Source organism: Aythya fuligula, chromosome 1 (assembly GCF_009819795.1).
Source record: "Aythya fuligula isolate bAytFul2 chromosome 1, bAytFul2.pri, whole genome shotgun sequence".
In the NCBI taxonomy this organism is placed as follows: domain Eukaryota; kingdom Metazoa; phylum Chordata; class Aves; order Anseriformes; family Anatidae; genus Aythya; species Aythya fuligula.
This window is the reverse complement of record NC_045559.1, coordinates 32850228-32869029: the sequence shown is the minus strand read 5'-3', so window position 1 is coordinate 32869029 and position 18802 is coordinate 32850228. Positions and strand designations below refer to the sequence as shown.

The 18802-nt window shown below is 43.1% G+C and overlaps 1 protein-coding gene across 4 annotated transcripts in view; it reads left to right on the top strand.

The window, feature by feature from the left end:
• Positions 1-13592: 13592 nt before the first annotated feature.
• Positions 13593-18802, top strand: part of SCAF11 (SR-related CTD associated factor 11) — a 45231-nt gene continuing 40021 nt past the window's right edge. For 2 of the 4 annotated variants that reach the window (XM_032187875.1, XM_032187851.1), the window contains exon 1: positions 13593-13701. The gene's annotated coding sequence lies outside the window, so the exon portion shown is untranslated. Of the gene's footprint in view, positions 13702-14171; positions 14265-14885; positions 14905-18802 lie in introns of those variants that run through there. The other 2 variants (XM_032187859.1, XM_032187867.1) reach the window with 2 other exon arrangements.

The window sequence follows — 18802 nt, the reverse complement described above, 5'->3', positions numbered from 1 at the left end:
AATAAATAAGGGTAGATTTTTTAGAAGTGTTTCACGTTGCTATTACTGGCCAGGATATGCCCATGAGACCTCTCTTTTGGAGACTTTAATATCTCTTTGTAAATCCTCTCTATTTATGTGTGGGTTTAACTGGGATACAGGAATAAGCATGGTGTCCAGGCCTCCAGCTCCTCTGGTCACTGTATCCCAGTTCTGCTTCATTCCCCTTCCCCCTGGCACTACCTTTTTGTGTGTGTAAGAATAAACATGGGACAAAAATGAAGATAAAATTGATTCAATCTAGGTGGCAAAGTTATAATTCTCTTTACTTTCCATTCTTTATCACTTGCTCTGCTGATCAGTAATGAGATTTTCTTTTCATCATGATCCTTGGGGTTGATGCCTAAGGAGAAGGCTGTGGGCTGTGATTTACAGAGCTGAGTGGCAGGATTAGGTGGGTTATGTAAGTAAGACAGCAAAATCAATCGTGAACAAGATTTAGACTCATTCTGATGTTGTATTGAACCCTGCCCTCTCCCCTTCAGCATGAGAAGAAAAAATGGCAGAGATCTGAAAAATAATTTGGGAAGTCACTTTCAGGCATTGTTCTTCCTACTTTTTTGAGCTTTTCTGTTAACTGATAGATGTTGCTGAAATCTTTTGCTTCAGTTATGCAGCACTTTCATCAGTACCACATAGTGTAATGTGAGCTGATATGGTTCTCTCACGCAAGCATGAAAGAAAAGTCATATAATACACACATGCAGTCCCAGACGATTCTTAAATCTACTCACAGGCTGTTCTGTAATAAATCAATCTGGACTTGGCTGATATCTTTCACACTGCTGGATGTAAGCTTTCTGCCCACTTTTGTTATTTAAAGGTGAGAAAGAAGTTTTGCCTTTCATTGCTTTTTTCTTTTATAGATTGACAAACAGACTTTTCACTGTAACAGAGTTAGGTAGAGATTAATGAGTTTGTATTATCAGGAGATGAATGTCTGACTCCAACAGGATATTTAGGTACTTGCCCATGGACTTGCCCTAGATTTCAAAACTGAAATGCAAGAGATGTGTGCACTTGGCATTAAGGGACATGGTTTATCAATGGGACTCAGGTCAGATTGATGGTTAGATCTTGAAGGTCTTTTCCAACCCTGATGATTCTATGAAGATCTGGGTTTAAGTGAACATATCAGTAAAACTGGGAACCTAATTACACACAAATGGCTTTCAAATGCATAAGATTATCTTTAAAAAAAAAAAAATAGAGATTGCTTTTTGTTAATTTCTTTCATTAATAATGATTTCATTGCTATTTGTGATGGTCGTTCAAGCTCTTTTTCTCCTGATGAGATCCCCATAAATGTTCCAATGCAATGTAGATACAAATACAGTGGACCTGTACTGTGCTTCTCCAAGAGCTCTGGAGAGTAAAAGTGATATAAAAATGAGAACTGTAATTTTTGTCTAAGGTGATTCACTGTGATAAAATGAGAAAGCAAAATATCTAACAATATTTAATTTTAATGGTGTTATCGCTTCATGTAATCTCTAAGATTATTGGTTATTAGCAAGCATACTTTAAAGACATATTTCTGTTTCCAAATATACGGGGTAGCTAGTAAACACACAATCAGTGAATGTAAATAATATTCCACTGTTTCCATCAGTGGCTTTAATTTATCTTAAATGACCATCTAATCCAATAGTATCTGTCCCATGTTTTTAGCTAGACTCCAAAACTCTGCATTGTCCCTTCCATAGTAAAATGACAACTTCCACAAAGGCAAGAAATTCATTGACTTCATTATTTAAACAAGTCATTGTTATAATAAATGGAAGTCTCATAACTCTTAACAACAGTGAGTCAGACCCATCTGACCTTTGTGGGTGGGCCTTTGTTATGTCCTCTACGTTTAAGAAAGTACAGTATTGTAATATTATTCATCACATACCAAGAGTTCCATCAAAGTCTGACAATCACAGGAAAAGGCACATCCTCACTTACAGTACTGCTGAAATGCTAAATATGTCCGGTCATGTAAAGCCCGATCCTGTGAAGTTTTGGCATCGCCCCTCAATAGGAACTAACAACATCTCCGCTACTCCCTTTCCCTAAGGGATGCCCATTGTGCTCACTCACGGCTCGCAGCCCTTTAGTCCTCTCTCTAAAAAAAAAAAAAAAATCTAAAAAAAAAAAAGGATAACTGGAATGAGACTTCAGCAGAAACAAGTGTTGCTCCCTTAAAATGAAGTGTCTGGTTGGGACAGGGGTGTGAATACGTGGTCACCTCGAGGGGAAAGACAGAGATGGGCAATTGCAGAAAGGAGCGCGGTGCCTGCAGCACTGGAGGTGTTCAAGGCCAGGCTGGATGAGGCCCTGGGCAACCTGATGTGGTGAGTGGCATCCCTGCCCATGGCAGGGGGTTGGAAAGAGATGATCTTTGAGGTCCCTTCCAACCCGAGCCATTCTCCGACTCTGCGATGGTGCCGTGCTGCCACCTGCGGGCCTAGCCTCCAAACGGCGGCTCCGTACTGCTTGCCTGAGAACCAGCAGCCTTGGGAGGATTTTCCCCCAGTGAATGTGGAAATTTCCCCCCAAAAGCTGCTGCAGCCATCTGCTCCTGCTGGGAACACGCGATGCTGCGGGCCAGATGCTTCGTGGTCACAGAGGGTGGTGGTTGTAGAAGCCGTCACAAGCACATCCTTGCTCTGTGTCTTAAGTCCTGGGGAAATACTTTCCAGGTGGAAATTAGCCCTGGTGTTCATGCACCAAGAAAATGAAAAAAAGTTCACAAATCTTACGGTTTTGTTGGGTCTGTGGTTGGGGTCCTGTGCCCACCGGCATCCAAGCCCTCCTGTTCACCTTTGCTAAATCCCTCCCCTGCTGAGAACTGGGCCCATTCTCTGTGTGCAGGCCTGCTGCTCACTTCTGTCTGGGAGAGCACAAGCAGCCTGGGGGGCAACATCTCCTCCTAACGCCAGCAGCACCTTTCGGGATGTTTTGACCTTCCTCTCCCCAAAACTGGCTCCACCATGTGTCTAGCTCAGTTACTCTGCAGCTGCTGTAACGTGAGTCATGTCCTTAGCTGCCTGGGGACTACTTTGCAGGAGCTGACCCAGAAAGGTTGACTGAAGGGGGTTTCCTAGCGCTCATCCTGGCACTCATTTGGAGAAAAAGCCCTACTCAAAGAGGATTTCACATCTTTTCCCACAATTATCTAAGCAATTAAAGCTTGGGGAAATATGGGCTATAGTGGCTAGAATGCAAACAGTTTTTGTTTCTATTTAAAATTTTCAAGAATTATTTGCTAGTCCACAGACTATTGAAATATCCACATTTTCCCTCTAAAAATCATAAATCTGCTTTGCTAAAGCTAATTTAAAAATCCCCAAACACTGCCGCTCCAGGCAGCGTTCCCCAGAGCCGGTGTGGCCGCTTGCAAGCTGGCTGCCCGGAGCTGTCCTCCTGCCGCTCACATGCCCAAGGGCTCAGCCAGCTCCACGGCCACCTCGGGGACAGCCTCTGCAAGGAGCAAGTGGTGTGGCTTGGCAGCTGCAGGACTGCCCATCTCTCCCCCCACAAAAACAGCACCCAGCAGCAAACAGCTGCCTTCTGATAAATTTATACCACCCTCCAGGCCATCACGCCACCAGCCTCCCACGTGGGCTGGTACGTCGATGCTGTGACAGGGAAGATGACATCAAGGAAACATTGCTTTTACAGGGCTAGAAATTTTTCAAACTCTCCAACTTATTCCGGAGGAGTGGGCTGAACGCAGAGCGTCCAGCCTGCCTCTGCTGGAGACGTGCAGTCTTGGTGCTGGATCTCATTTTTGTTAAAAAGGTACAAAACTGTATTTGGAGTCTTTTTAGCACTTCCATTACAGGCTTTAAAGCAGCTGGAAGAGATTGGTAAGCAAAAATAATCACCCTTACACTACGTGCTTAAAACATTCCCTTTGAGCAGCATGCTCCAGCACTTGAAACACAAGGTCTGTCACACCTAGGGTATGGACTCTGACACACATTTAATGTCAGATTGAGCAAGTCCCTACTGACTCCCCATAGCAGCTTAATGTTACTAACAGCCACAAAATGTGTAATGTGCTCCCTCAGCAGAAATGTGGCTTTCTGTTTTATTAAAACTTTGTACCATTTCCTTCTCACTAACCTGTGAGGATGGCATTTATACAATCTACTTAGCTCTCCAGCCTACCAGTTTGGAAATTTATAAAGAAGCTCATCTAATCTGATAGCATTTTCTTTTCTTTTCTTCCTGTACTTGTTCGAAAGCAGAAAAGGACCTGAGGGTCCTGGTGAACATGAGCCAGCAGCTTGTCCTTGCTGCCCAGAAGGCTAATGGTGTTCTGGGTTGGGTGAGGCAAAGTATCACCTGCAGGCTGAGGGAGGTGATCCTTCCCCTCTGCCAAGCGCTGGTGAGGCCTCACCTGCAATGCTGGGCCCACTTCTGGGCTCCCCATTACGACAGAGACATGGGCATACTGGGGGGAGTCCATGAAGGGCTGTGAGATGATAGACTGGAGCACCTCTCCCATGAGGAGAGGCTTGGAGATCTTCCAAAGCCACCCTGGGCAGCCTGCTCTGGGTGTCCCTGCTTGGGCAGGGGCTGGAGCTGCTGGGCTCCTGAGGGCCTGCCAGCCTCAGCCATGCTGGGGTTCTGGGGATTTTTTCTGAGGAACAAATGGGTACACAACAATTCTGTGTGGGTCAGAAGGATACTTTCAGTGAGATAATTACACACAGACCACCAAGGGCAATGGTTCACTAAAGGATTGCTGTGGCCAGGGGGCCAAGGGGTCCCCAAGACTGGAGCAGAGAGGGGCATCAGAATGTGCCCGACTTACTGATGTACTGTTAGAAAGGGTATTTTACTACTTTTAGTTATGAGTTACAAGTCTAAGGGTGCTTACATATTTGGTAAGATCTCTAAGACTAAGGTAATTCTAGTGGAAAAAGCCCCACAGGACAAAAAAAAAATCCTAGCTTAACTGCTGAAAATCATTGTTGACCGTAACCATAGCAGAAAAACAGAACAGCCTAGAAAAACCTGAGGCATGTGGTGATGGACTTACAAATAATTACTTAGGTGTTCAACTTTATATCCTGTGAGTAATCTCAGTGATTCAACAAACCTCTTTGCAGAGCATAAAGGTAAGGACCTCTTCCACCCAGGATGGTGGCTGCATTACCTTGAACGCTATAACATTAACTCCTCCACCTAGCTGCCTCCTTCCATAATGTCAATGCAAGCAGCTGCCGACAAGCACAGGCTCGTTGAAGTGTTATTTTGGGGGAAGTGCCAGAATTTATTTATTTCAACAGACTTTTGAACATACTGTACAATTATTCTTAGAGTGTATTAAATGGGTTGTACTTTTAGTTGAGTGGATACTTAATTTTTGTTTTGGGTAAAAAGATTGTTTATTTTGCACTAAAAATACATCAGTGGTATTATATACGATTAAGAGATGTTCTTTTTAGTGGTGTCCTTATTAGTAAATCTGCTATGAAAAATGTGTTTATTAGGTAGCTAACAGCACTTCAGTTTGTGTCAGACCATTAGCTAGCAACCTCATGGGTGACTCTACCGCTGTTTCTGGGTGATCAGCTGGGTTTTATTGCCTAGGGACTGCAATAACATAGCCCACATTTGGTGCAGTAAATCACTGAAGTCCAAATTAAGTTATCAACATAAAGTATTTGATAATAATACAAAGCTAAATGGCTGTTTGGAAAAGGTGATGATGGTGGTTTTGGCATTGATGCATTCATGTGAGCTGTTTGCAAATAATCTGAAGTCTGATTTTTTTTCCTAAAGTTATGGCCAAGTTTTGTTCTTAATTTAGTAATTTGGATTATTGCCTGTTGTGCTTAGGACTTGACATCTGGGGAATGCATTTGAAGAATGAATTAAAGAAACACACACCACTTTAAAGCTAGTTATTAGAAGTTAACGGAAGAAATGCTTTGTTAGTCCCCTGAGAGCCACTACCTCAGAACAGCTACTCTTTCCAGTTCTGTGATATTGAACTAGATTTGTTTTCTGCCTTCTCTGTGACAGACCCATGCAATTAACAAAGGGAGTCCACAAACTGTCTACAAAGAGACAGACTTACCAAAACCATGAAATGAGCTATCTCAGGAGAGAAACAGTTCAGTAGAATCTTCTTTCCTTGCTACTGCTTAACCAGCTCTATCAGCATTACCAAAAGTGAATGTGGAACGTCTCCTGCCTCTTCCATGAATCTCCAGACAAGGCTGGACCACTCATGTGGAGCAATCAAAGAGGGTGTTACCACCTCTAGTTATCTGCTCTCCTCTTTTGCTAGTGGTTACCATCCCATAACAGTCATCAGAATCAGTGTTTCACCCTGCTTATTAATGTAAAACACTGATCAGTTTGGGATCTGTTAGTCTGTTTGTTGGATTTGTCTGACATTGAAATTTTAGGGAGATGAACAGTCTAGACAGGAAGGCAAGGTAAGTTCTCCTGGTATGAACAGACATGTTTTCTGGAGACACATGTTTCTGGAGACAGATGTTTTCTGCATCAGGTTCTCTAACTTCTTTTAGATCAGATCTGGCTGGCATTGTAGGTTGAATTTCAGAGACTCTTTTTCACTCTCCAGTTACTGCTGTTGCTAAACAATGGAATTACAGATACAGATTTCCTCAGTGGGGGAACTGCAACAGCAGGAAATTTTGAGAAGTCTGGTGTATTCAAAATCTCGAGAAAGGGCAAACAACACTGCAAGACTCAAAATGATGGACAACTGAGGAGAAAAAGGATTTAAAGCCAGATTTTTTTATTTATATAATTAGTTAGTTTATGAGCACCTTTGAAATGCAGTAGTTAATCCATACTTCAGAGAAAATGTCTGTGCTAAATATTCAGCATTTTAAATAAAGTTCATGGGGCTCTTCTGCAGTAGAACCAGCAAAGGTCAGAAGAGTGTTCCTAACATCTTGAGGCTAATACAAGGAAAAGGAACAGACAAATCACCCTACCCTTATTCGTGATGTAAAAAATCAACTATTGACCCTTTTGCATCTGTTTAAAAAATAAAATCCTCTTGATATTCATATGAGTATAAATATATTGATTCAAGTAAAACAAGGCTATTAAATTCCACTGTTATAATATTCCCCAGTAATGGTTCAGACTGCATAAACTCTTGATAGATGAGATGTTTTCATCCCTTAGGGTACACAAAAAGAAAAAAAGATAGCGAAGGAACATTGTTTTCACTATCTATTGTTTCAGACATAAGAGAGCATTGCTATCCAGTGGGAGCAACGCATCTGTCTATGGACTCCAGCTGTATGGTAAACATTAGGAGTCAACATGCAAATAACAAAATACCAATCAATCCTACCATGTGACAAGCCTCTGAGACATATAATTTCATAGGGTTCCTTCACTTCCTCAGTAACACCTAGATATGCCTAATTTGTTACTCATTTGTAATAAAGACATGAGCTGGAGAAGTCAAACTGATGAATTTGCACTTAACAATTGCTTTATGTAGCTGAAGTATTGTAAAATATACCAGAAGGCTGCAGTTTACCCATCCTCTCATTAATCAAGAACATTAATGGATATGTTCCTATGTCAAAAGGAAAGAAAAGGCAAGACCTTACATGAGATATATTAAGAATCAGTCATTTAAAATTCATCATGTAGTTTTAAATGTACCTTTTCCTACTGCCAGATGGGAGAAGTACAAATTATTTTAATTTATATGTTTTCTGTTTCAAGACAATTACAGCAAAGAGTTTCCCAAAGACAAGGCTGAATCTACAACAGATATGGGTTAAGAAACACTTTCAGTGCTGGGTGAGAAGGAGGTATCAAAAGCCAACCCTTGCCAAGCAGCATATTTAAATAGCATTAAATGATAAAGAGCACTGATTGATCTTAAAAATGCTAGTCAGCCACTGTTTAAGTAAATAATATGCAGAGATTAATTCAGAAAAAAAAAAAATCAAGAAACAGAAATATAAAACAAAAGCAATGCTTTTAGAAAGGGGAGAATAGTAAAAAATAAATAATAATAATAATAAAAAAACAGAAATGGTGGTTGTTTTTTGTCATTCCTCAGTCTTTTGAGAAAGTAAGGTTTCTAAAGGAGTGACCTCCGCAGCTGCAATCATGTCGCACATCCTTGGGCTGTATCTGAAAGTAATCATAATCACACTTACAGCCTGGAAGGTGCAATCCCCTGCTGTAGCTGGTAGTACCACCAGCTCCTAGTAAACATCGTAGCTTCAAAACATATCGCTTGCTCGTGTGTTTCATGCTGCATTTGTCACAAGCTTTCCTAAAGCACGTTTGTGGTTGATTCACACATGTTATGCGCCGTTGCACCATTCGATGGAAGTGGGTGGATAACAGTGTGAGCTCTTACAGCTCCGTGTGAGGAGAGGCTGATAGGGGGGTAAGGAATGTTGTGTCACATTTTGGCTTATGCTGTTTATTTGCACAAATGTGAAAGACGCTACTTCCCTAAATACTTCAGCTGAACTGTCAGCTTTTCCTTGGCGTTACTGATTAACTCCGCTCCCCCTCATCTTCCCTCTTGCTGCTCTGTCACGCACACACTCAGGGATCAGTTCAACACAGAGCGTGGCAAAACCTCTCCACCCAAAGAGTTCAAGCCTGTGGATGCCTTTGATTTGAGTTTAACTTGGCTTTGCTGAGCTATCTCCTATGGCTCTTCCAAGAGAAGGGCGGTAGTTACACCCAGGGCTTTCAATAATATTTATCACAACCTGTCTGAGCAAGTTTGAATGCAACCAGTAAGTCTTTGAGGATGGCAGAGAGGACCATTGCATAACGGGGTTCAGCTTAAGTCCAGAGTGCTAGTTTAGCTAGACGAGTCAACATCCCACAACTTATAAAACATTATTTGAAACAGGAAAAGAATGCAAGCTATTTTTCCTAAGGAGTGCACTGTTGGTTTTGTGTTAGAATTTGCAAGGTATGTACATAATATATGCTGGTGTCAAAAGCTCCAAGCATTTTTTGTTTCAAGACTGCGAAAGAATGTGGTTTGTCACAGCTCACTGCTAGAATATTTGTAAAATGCTCATGGGAACTCTTGGAATAATTAAAGAATGGTGTCTCCATGACAGGATAACACCCATCCCAATTCCTTCCCAAGGAAACAATATGGTTATATATTATAAATTATGGCTAATTATCTCACATCCTGTTTCCTCATAGCCCTAAACACAAGAAACCTTTTCTTCTTCATGATATTCAATCTTGCTGTTAATAACATCTTTTATTTCTACAGTGGGATTTATTCCAGAGGATTCCAATCCATCTCCATGGAGCACAATCAAAGTGTGACCACTAACAGCATACGGAGAAGAAAACCCAGGCTAAGAGCATTATAAAATTCCTCTGATCCTATATAAAAGGACTGGTGCTATCCACAAAGAACTGAGAGAGTCTTGTTTTCTAGGGCTTTATCCAAGATCCTCCCCTTCAGCTTCAGAGCCAGAACATGCTTTAATTGAACAGGAAACTCTCAGGAGCTGATGCATGGTTCCTGGATATGGAAATATTGTGACTCTAAAATGTGTGCTGCCAAGTCTTATCTTATCTGATCACACCCATAAGATCCTTCTGGAGATGAATGTTGTCAAAGATAAAGCCAACAGAGTTTCTATATTTAGTTTACTAAATGGTTGGTTTGAATACCAATAATAGAATCAGCAGTGGCTGATTAATCCCTTCTAATGAATAATAATAATAATAATAATAAAAAAGGCTACAGTCTTCACTGTCTTTTGTGGCTAGGAAAAAAAAAGTCCAGTATCAATGTCTGAAAGGGATGAGCGCATTGTATGAAATGGGAGAAGAGTTTTAATGGACAGTGAACCAAAGCAGATGTTTGATAACTGACAATTGTAAAAAATTTCCAGCGTAGCCCTTAGAATTTATTAAAACAAATACAAGGAAAACAAAACAAAACAAAAAGTTACCTAAATTTGCTGCACTCCCAAAACAGATTTTTTCATGTTTTAGACCAAACTTTTGCAGACCAGCCTTTTGCATTCTCTTTGGCTAAAAAGCAGAAGTCTGTAATTCCTCATTAGTACCTGTTGACTCATTCTGCTTACTTTTATTTATATAATATTATGCCGCATTTCCAAACAATGAAGCTTACAAGCAAAGACGTGTTGCCTGTAAACAAAAAGCACAATATCTCAATCAAACTTTTAGAACTACTAAAGAATTAAAAACACTGAAATAGCTTTATTAGTGCAGCCAAGTATCCAAGGCGTCTTGACACACAGAATACACAACCTGCTTACTTGGATATATAGACATATGCTCCAGAACCCCAAAATTAAAAATTCCCTAAGAAGCAATGAGAATACAAGTACTAAAGACAGGGAGTTCTGACTATTACCTTATTAGAAAAATGAGATAAGCCACCTAGTTTATTTCCAAGTTTTTTGATGTTGTTGCTTTTGTCTTTTTTTTTTTTTTTTTTTTCATCATATCTAAACACAAGCCAAAGTTGAATCTGAAATTAAAGCAAAGATCAAAACTCATTGCTGGAAAGGGGAAGAAAAAGATTCCCAGAAACCTTCTGGGGAAAAAGAAAAAAAGGAAAAAAAAAAAAAAAAAGGTGATAAAGCAACCCTCTTATAAGTACCTCAAAGATATGAACCAACATCAAATGATATCATACCAATCACAATTCATTTTATACCAGAGTAACATGCCCTTTGGACAGGAGAGACAGTCATGTAGACACTGATGTACTTGATTTTAGTAGGCCTTTCAATGCTGTTTAACCTAAAAAAGAAGGCTGAGAAGGAATTTTTAAAAGTTAAGACCAGATAAAAATATGTTGCAAAGAGAAAGGAAACAATTTGTTGTTCCCTGCGCCAGTGGTGGACAGTACTTAACTAGGGGCTTCTGATGCAACAGGAAGGATCCAGGTTATGGATTAGGAGCAGCTTAACAAAAGCAGAAATTTTAAACCAGAGAAATAGCTTGCCCGAGGAGGCTTTGGAAGAGACAGTCTACCTCCAGAGGCCTTGAAGCACGAAGTGAACAAAGTAGTAACAGATACATGACTGATCCTACATGGGGGCAAAGAGGTTGAATGAGTTCTGAATCAACTCTGAGTCCACTTCAGACTTTTTTTAATGTCATTTGAATATACCTACATTCCTCAAAAGCTCAGAGTACAAGAGCCAAAGAGATGAATCATTCATTGCTCAAACGAGCATCTGAAAACTGCGAGCACAAACATCATGTCATCAATGGTTCTTCTGTTCCCTGGATATTGAATATTTTGGTAGCTTTAATCAATCAATCCCAAAAATGTCACTATAGGAAGAACAGCTTGCTACTTTATTATTTTTTTTTCACCCTATCTCTTTCAGAGACACAGTGTAGTACTGGCAGCTTCAAGACTACAAAAATACCACTTCGGGTTCATTTGGGTTTATTACACTGAGAAAGAAATAATCATAAGGTCAGTTTTGCCCATCTCTTGTTTGCCCTCGTTGCAATGGTTTGCAGATGATAAATGGCACAGGATCATTTCAACGGTGAAGGATACTTCAAAGTTAAGAATTCAGATTTACAACACCAAAACACAAGTATTTGCATTCCCCCTCTGCACTCTATGCTAATCCTAATTTCTGCACTCACGGATAGCTACAGAGTTCCTCTCCACCATGCCCTGCCTCATCCTTGCTTTTTCATCCACTGCCTCCCCTTGATCTACCATATTATTATTGAAATCTCTTCAGCTTAGGTAGGACTTGAAACCTCTGAGGGCAGGAACTTTGTGGGCACACAGAAAAGTTCAGAAGCTGACAGCAGTGAAGTCCCAGGATTTTCTCTCAACTGCAGACAGCGTGCTCATCTCCAAAGGTGGATGAGAAAGGGCCAAAGCAGTTCTGCTAATACAGCGTACTTTTGAAGTTGTATGAGTAGGTATAAAGGTCAGTGCTGGAAAGGATACGGATGCCACATTTTTACCCATGTATGATACCCGATCAGAGGATCAAACAAAAGTACAGACAGCACCTCAGATGTGATGAGTGTTTCTCCTTGCATTCCTCTGTGTCACGGAAACCTCCCGTCAGCTTCCCTGGCTCCTCTGCGCAACATGATCTGTGCAGCACGAGGGGATGACAGCAACGTCTTCATGACCTGTGCCAGAAACAGCAAACACCAAGGCTTCCACTACATCTCTGAGTCTCAAGTGACTCAGGAGTCATTTTAACTACGAGACTCAATAGTAAGTAAAAGCATGCAGCAGTTCTGTGTAGCACGGCCTCCTTACAACAAAACCTCACCTCTGTGGCCATAGCCAAACACGGTGTTGCTGTTCCCCCATCACTCCCCCTTCTTAATTGCTTCAGTGTCTGGTTTGAGGGTCATTCAAGATTTCAGTCTACTCAAGATGCAGCACCGAAAGTCATCTGTCTTAGTCTGCAACAGGGCTTTCCTTAATCTCATCCTTCAAAACAGCTCATTCCTTTCTTCAGATGATGGAGTTCATTAACCTTAATAACCCTTAAAGTCAGGCTTACCTTACACATTTCATCATCTTTCTTCTGTCTGTGCTTTCCTACCTATGGCTAGCGGCTTGCTTATTACATTTCCCTGCAGCCTGCTAATGAAGCCAGTCCTTCCCTTTCTCCCCCTGCCTCTTCTCACATGCTGTCCCTACAGGCTGCTCTTACAAGCTCATTCAAGCTCTTCTGACTTAATCCTAAATTAACATTCTCCCTAACGAGGTGCCACCACTCTCGCTGGACAGACTCCAACACGCACCTTACCCCACCATGCCCCTGGAGACCCGCCGCCACACTCCACCAAGCCCCGACCCACCCCATGCTGCTGCCCGGGCAGCCTGCAGGGTGTGCGGCCATCACCCCACAGCCCCCTGCTCCCTCACCGCCATCACCACAGCCATGGCCATGGCCCCCCCGTGAGCGCAGGGCTGCGCTCACCGCCCTGCCCACACCGTACACGGATAACGAACAGACAGAGGCTGCTTTGGGTTAAGTTTGGGGTAAGTTTATTAAAAGGACGGCTCGAAATGGGTCAAGTTTATTAAAATAACGACTCCACACGGTTATTAAAATAACGAAATGGGGATTGGTGTGAAGGAAGGAGTGGGTTGCCCCCCCCCGTCGCACAGTGATGACGCCACCGCCGCCCGGGCCGGGGCCGCGCCCCTCCGCCGCGCCGCCAGCAGGGGGCGCCCGAGCCCGCCCCGCGCCTCCCCGCCCCGCCCCCCCCCGCCGCCCCGCCCCGCCCCGCCAACCGGCGGCGGGTCACGTGCCCCGCGCCCCCGGCCCCGCCTCCCCGCCCGGTGCCGCCCCCCGCCCCCGGGAGGACCTTTCCCACAATGCCCCCGCGGGCGGGCCGGTTTGGAGGCGTCTCGCTGGCGGCCGCCACGCCGCCTCCCTCCCTCCTTCCCTCCCTCCCCGCGCAGCGCCCCCCCGCGGGCCCCGCCGGCAGCGCCTGGCCCCGTCCCGTCCCGTCCCGTGGCGGCGGCGGCCATGTGGCCCGGCGCCCGCTGAGCCCGCTCCGCCGCCCGGCCCGCGGGGAGGCAGCGGCCAGACGCCGGGCGAGGCCCCCGAGCGGCGGCGGCGCGGCTGGGGGACGGCCGCAGGCTCCGCTCCATGCTGGGTTCAGCGGCGCCAGGTACAGCGGCGGCGGGGGTGGGGAGCGCCCGGGGGGCGGCCCGGGCCCGGCGGGGCCTTCCCCTGCCGCAGGGCCCGACCCAGCCCCGCCGGGCGGCTCCCGAGCCCGGCCCGGGCCGAGCGGGGCTGGCGGGGGCTGGCGGGGCCGCTGTGCCCCGCGTGCTGCCCGTGCCGGGGGTGCTGGGTGCGGGCGGGGGGCTGCGGGAGCGGGGCCGGGCCGGGCCGGGCTGGGCTGGGCTGGGCTGGCCCCTGCCTGCCTGAGAGCCGCGCTGCGGCGCGCTGTGTGTTGTGATTTTTAATCTCGGAGGGACGCGGAGCCGACTCTAGCGGCTGGTGTCGTGCTCGTGCACCGAGCCGCTGGCTCCCCGTCGGGTCGGAGCTGTGAGCGAGCTGCGGTTGCACTTAGGAGTTTACTGCTTGCCTGTTCAAACCCTCCCCTGCATGGGACAGCGGGGAGGTCTCCAGTCAGCTTGTCTTGGTTTCTTCTTTCTTTAACATAACAGTGAGATTCCTAAATGAAATGTCGGCGACTACAATCTGCTGTTATTTGGCTGATCGTACAGGGTAAACCGTGTCTCTTTCTTTTTTTTAATTGGGAAGCTCTATTTGGAGATGTGCATGCACACAAAAAACCAGCATCCTCTTTCTCCATATGGAGAAATCTTGGAAAGGTTCCCAAGAACTACTTCCAAACGTTTCCTTTAGAATTTTTTATGAATATAATGGCTTTTGTTTGCTTTCCTTAGCGGAGACAAGACAAATGTGGGGGGAGGGCAGGGTGGGTGCTGTTTAGGTTTTTACTAAAAGTTACAATGTCAAGCTTCAGCAGGTTTTATTTCAGTAGTTTACAGTTGCTGATGCATTGAGCTCCAGAGTGATAGATGGCCCACGTCAGAAATACACCAATTTTCTTTTATGGTCCACGTGACTGGAAGTTTGCTTCTGAATAGACAGAATGGGCAAGAACTCCATGGCCTCAGAAAAACATCTCTTTCTTTTTCTCTCATCCAAATGGTCTCAAAACAGAATGTTTTTCAGGCCTTCTCTAAGAAAAGTAAAACTGGAGGCACTAGTTTATCTTGTGCTCAGATCACTTTAAGACAGGGAATGCTTCTCCAGGAATTTGGTGAGTTTTTTTCAGCGTTAATTTGTACAGCTCAAGCACAATGCGTGAAGGATCTTGAGTTTGACTCAACATGGAGATGTAAGTTTGTTGTTTTACAATTACTCAGCTGTCACTTTTAAACCACCCAAGAGATAAAGAGCTTCTTTTTGCTCTTGACTGACTGTAGTTTGAGTCACACTCCATGCATGAGTTTTAGCCTCTGGCTTTATAAAACTTGTGTATGGTTCTGCTTGTGATATGTAATGGTTCTGCTCTGGTTACAAACATCTGCTTTTACCTGTCACAGAGATTCCTTGCTGAATATTTGCAGTTTCCCATTGCCCTGAGTGTTATAAAATGTGCAAAAACTGAAGTTAAAGTTTACTATATATAGTAATTACCGTAAGGGTGGTTTGTTTCAGTTAATGTTGTATATGGGGTGGAGTGGCAGAACGCTGTTGGAAAAAGCTGGATGGGCTGACTTGTGGTACCAGTACCAGAGTTACTGAAACCTGGCCTCTTGAGTCCACGGCTTCAGCACTGTGATGTTCTTTTTTGCCAGCAATCAAAGGCGAGGGGTAAGAAATGTCCTTCCAGTTAACAGTAACAGAAACGTGGGGTCTAGTTCGTACTGACATCCAAGCAGATTCCTCAGTGCTGACAACTTGTATGAATGAAGTCTGAAATGCATCTGAGATTAAAGTAGGTTTTATAAGTCTCAACATTGTTCTCTTTTCTGCCTACTTTGCCAACTTCGAGATAGAACGAGCTTTAAGGTATAAGTTTAACATGCGCATTAGAAACCTCTGATATTTATGGCTATAGTGTTATGTGGAGTGCCTCAGAACAAGGACTGGTTCGTGGCTTTTCAGCAGCATAGACACATTTTATTTCATATGTGTGTACTAGTCCGCTGTACTCTGATGAGGAGCAACCTTAATCTGAGTGTGGCGACTTTTTTTTTTTAAGCCAGCAGTGAGGTTGGTAAGTGAGGTTACGGGTACAGTTTGCAAGCTGAAAGCTGTGAACATCTCTTTGCGGGTCTGCAAGCTGCTTTCTTCTGGTGTCCTGAACCACGGATGTTCCCTTCGGTAGGAAGTTAGCAGTGTGCAGTCGTGAAATAACAAAGGGCTTGCAGCTGATGGGAGGTGAATGCGTGCATCCTTTAATGTTCAGCTGTCCATCACATCCCCACGTCTAGGTCTGATGGTGTGCTGAAGGCCAAGTGACTGTTGGAGGGACTCAAAGGCTGAATATGCATGATCTGTACTTCTGTGGCCCACACCAGATGCAACAAACAGTTTTTCCCTGACAGTTTTGTTTTGTTGTTTTAAAAGCCTGTTGCTTGTAGAAACATACTGCTTTACTACTGCTTATTTTTATGGCACTTCTGATTGTTTCTCCAACTAAAAGGCTTAAGGAAAACTAATTAAACTTAACCAAATGTGAAAGTTGTCATTTCTGGGCTGGCAAAGTTGTTAGCTGACATGACAAAGGATCAAAATACTGCATCTAATTATCTACTAAGTAGCAAGATTAAAATGAACTTGTATTAAAGGCATTTAGTAAGGTCACAAATACATGTACACATGTAGGCATATGTGTATCTCCACGTTGCATTTGTGTACATAGTGATAAAATGAATATTTTTACCCCTTCACTTCTTATTATTAAGTAACACTTTCTATAAATTATCTTGATGTAATGCTAGCGTTACTTTTTTTTTTTTCCCCCACAAGAATGCAAAATTTGAGTTTTGATGTCAATAATAATCCAGATATTGGATTATTTTCATTAGAAATTATTTGTCAATCTTCTATAAAGCATTTTTTTTTATATATATACCATAGTGTATTTGTGTTTGAAGGGGGGTAAGGATGACTTGGTTGATGGTCCCTGCGTTAGGTCACAGTTTGGTACAGGGAATAATCAGCGTGCAACCCGTGCTTATTCCATCACATCACAGCAGCTGTCTTTGACTCTGTGGCTAGTGGCATTCTTAAATTTCTGAGATTATTTCAGTTTCTTTCACATACATACATGTACAATAAAAATATGTATGAATGAGGATGTAGAGAGAACTGGAGAAAAAGCTTGCTTTTTGCTCTCAAGCAGAATATTAAAGAAATAAGTCTTGCAGAAGCTGTTATCTAAAGCCTAATGCTGTGGCAAATAGCAGTATCTGGTCACTTTTTCTAATAGATGCTAATAATAATCTCTGTCTTAATGCAGATGTTATTTAAGGATTGGTGAACTCCCATTAAAATGCAGTCTTTGTTCATCTGCTATCAGGTCTGTAAGCACTGCTTAACTGTGATCTTCCATCAAGGTTACTATCTGCGAGTAAACCTGACTGACGCATTCGGCGTTTGGAACTTTTCCAAACTAGTATGAAATCGCCTGGAAACGTCAAGTGCATTAACACGTGTCTCTCTTCTTGCTACTTGGCTTTTATTAGGCTGCCAACAGTAACAGTGAGTGGGAAATCCCTGAGATCAGCATCTGGATAGAAGTCCTCGCGAATGTCCATACCTTTTGATAGCACCGCAGGACAGAGCTGCAGCAGGGAAGATTTCTGCCTTGGAAATGGAGAATTTTACATGAAACTAAGCCATAATAATACTTGACACTTGTGTTCTCAGGTAGCATCTGAAGACAGATGAGCGGTGTTAATTAGGCTGTTCGCTGCCTAGAACAAATTACTTCAGTGATTCTGAAGATACAAGGAGAGACAACGAAACACTCTGCCTTCTGTACTCTGCCACTGAATAATCACATCTGTGCAGTTCTGCTTGTCTTAAATGTTCTTAGTTTGCTGCTTGTGATACAAGAGATAGTGGCCCCTGTGGACAGAGGTGTACAAGAAGTAATTGCAAGTACTATGAGAAAAGCAGTGTGTTAGTATCTTGAGCTCATTAGAGCTTATTTGGTAGCACCTCAAATGAAAGATTCCTGTAGCAATGAAGGTAACATATAACCTTCTCTCTGTACCAGTGCAGTTGGGATTTTTTTTATTTTTTTTTAAATGCACTTTCCAAGTCTGAGCAAGAAGGTACCTAATCCCACTCTGAGAAACACCAGTTGGCACCAGCACTTGCTTGGTAGTTGCTATTGCGGCAAGAAGCTGTGAATGAGGAGAGAGTTCATCACTCTAAGTAGATGCTAGCAGAGGTGACATGGGAAACTTCTCTTGAAAGCTTTGTAATGAGATACAATAATTACAACAAAAGCTATGTTGATTTTTTGAAGAGCTCACAGCCAAGTATTTGTTATAGGGAATTTCTTGATGCCATCGCTAGGGTGAAAGTAACTCAAAATTGTGATTTACATGTTTTCTTGTTAGCAGACTGTCCTCAGTTGAAGGTAAAGATTATGGAGTTCAAGATACCTTTTCAAGCCCAGATCAGTTTTTTTCCCCCTTTCGTGGCTAATAGCTTTTGTCACCTTTTGTCTGTTGCTATTGGTGTCAAGGAAAGCTTCTCTCTAATCCCCATCTTCCGTTCCTGGCTATACCTTTCTAGCTTTATTTTAGCCATCTTGAAAGTGATCACCGAGTAAGTAAGAACCGTGAAAGCCAGATGAACAGTAATTGAAACTGCTTACTCCCCGTCTATCTGCTACTTCTCAAATGGCATCTAATGCATTGCTCTACAAGTGCTGTAAGAGATTTTGTGCAAAATAAGATGCTCAAGATTGTTTCAATTGTCATGATAAAACCTATGCAAGCTCCGTATTTTTACACCACTTTCCAAAAATACAGCGTTTTATGTCTGACATTTATTTATAAGTGGTTAGTGTAGGTCTTTGACCTCAGCTTATAAAATACTGTTATTCAAAGGGAAAAGGAGCTGGAGAACCATGGTTTTTGACATCACAGCTTTCATCTAGTACTTCTTTAAGAGTATGCCTCAGCGAGGCAAAACACTTATAAATGGCCACGCTACTTTCTTTGTCCTGTTTGTTTGTAAATCAATGCCTGTATGTTTTGAATGTAAGC